At 48.1% G+C, this 1804-nt stretch overlaps 1 long non-coding RNA gene across 1 annotated transcript; it reads right to left on the reverse strand.

Annotated features, from left to right (window-relative positions):
• Window positions 1-903: 903 nt before the first annotated feature.
• LOC121671946 lies at window positions 904-1798 on the reverse strand. Its single transcript, XR_006018680.1, has 2 exons — window positions 1442-1798; window positions 904-1073 (listed from the first exon to the last, which is right to left on the reverse strand). It is a non-coding gene; the product is annotated as an uncharacterized LOC121671946 (long non-coding RNA).
• Window positions 1799-1804: the final 6 nt, after the last annotated feature.

Genomic DNA, 1804 nt, shown 5'->3' on the forward strand with positions numbered 1-1804 from the left:
GGCTGAAATCCCAGGTCCACCAAAATCAATGGGAGCTTTTACTCCAGTTTTGTATCATACATTGGTTATTCCTCCTCCTTCGTTCTTTTCACTCATGCTCATTTTATGATACTCCTCGATACATGTCGCTATGTTGGAGTTTGTTGAAGTACTGGATGTTTCATTACATAATCAGAAGCCAAGTTTGCACCACACAACGGAACATTATTTTTATTTGCAGAAACAAAAATTATGCATTTTCCCTCACCACAACTGTTGTTTGATAGATACATGATAGATAAGGATAAGAGGGGATTTACTAAGCTTTAAAAAGTAGATTTTATATCTGTGGCATGCTTTTTTGTGTATGTCACCTGCAATATGTGACCTTCTGCTGGATATGACTTAAAAGTAACTGCGTGCTGTAAGTTAAACACCAGAACATAAACACCTACATTATATCTGAAGCACACAATAAAATAAGAAAACACATTTCCATTGTCTGACTGACCTCAATCTCTGAATGAGGACCCCTGCACATTACATTAGCAGGCTGGGCTCCATTACACTGCTGCACACTCTGCTCAATCTACTGAAATATTGATTTTTTTACAGAGCATGCACACTGTCAAATCAATATTGCCGTACACACAGCTAAGTAGCAGAGGCATAGCTGGGGCCTACTCCATGGCCTAGCAGAGAGAGTGTATGTCGAGGGAGCAGGGATAGAGGGGCAACAGGAAGATGGGAAGTACTACTACACATGGCAAGCTGCAGCAAGACGGAATAGGGCTGATGACTGAACAGCACACTGAAGGTGCAGACAAGGAGGGAGGAACACGTTTCTTAAACAGAACAGAAAGGCTCAGGAAAGGCTTGCCCTTTCTGTTTTCTGCAGACAAAGGAGCTAAAAGAGACAAAAGCTAATTTCAAAGCATTTTTATTTCTCTTTCAGATACTGAAATGACAGCCATAGGTTTGAGTTAACAGGTATTGCTGTGATCCTGCAATGGCAAGGACCACGTAAACACTGGAGCTCAGGGCGCAGTGATGCTGCTGCAGGACAGGGCCAGCACGTCTCCTCCCGTGAACACCTGCATGTACACACAGCTCATATCGGTGAACGGTTCTCTTGGAACTACTCCAGTGCCTCAAGTACAGAAAGAGCATTTTTACTGTCGAGGCTTCCATGGCTGGAGGAGCCCTGGATCAGTATTTCCAACTGTTAGTGGCGTTAGCAGTTCTGTCTGAGCCTAGCGAACAAGCTGGACATTTAAGTTCTACGACTTTAATTCAATGTAAGAGACACAAACAATTGCAGGATTTATTTTCAAAGCTTTGTTTAGGTAATTTTGTACTACTAGTGTACGATGAGTTCCACAAGAGAACTAGTGAAGTCCTGACACCTTCGAGAGAGAGCAGAAAACATTGTTTTCAGACAACAGATGCCCTCAGCTATTACCTCGGGGAGAGGGAACACACTCTTCGGTAAAAGTTGTTACATTCTTTCAAAAGTCCTTCAAATGCCAAGCGGGAACTGGAGACAGGCGGGGATTCTGCTGCTCGCACCCACCACCGCACAGCCTCGGCTGCTCTCTCGGGGGGAAGCCAGGACACCCGAAGTGCCCGCGGAGCCGAGGTACCGCGGCACTCGGCACTCAGGGGCAGCACCTCCACCACGAGGTTACACCGAGCCCTCCCCGCGGGGGCTGCGGGAGGCGGGTCGGGGGTGGCTGCCGAGGCCGGGGCCGGGCACGGCCGGGCGCGGACAGGACCCGCTCGGGGCAGTAACGCTGCGGGGCCGCAGGCGGGGGGGAGGGGGGGG

Source organism: Corvus kubaryi, unplaced genomic scaffold (genome assembly GCF_017639235.1).
Source record: "Corvus kubaryi isolate FWS band 111438036 unplaced genomic scaffold, C.kubaryi_AGA036_p1.0 37398, whole genome shotgun sequence".
Taxonomy (NCBI): domain Eukaryota; kingdom Metazoa; phylum Chordata; class Aves; order Passeriformes; family Corvidae; genus Corvus; species Corvus kubaryi.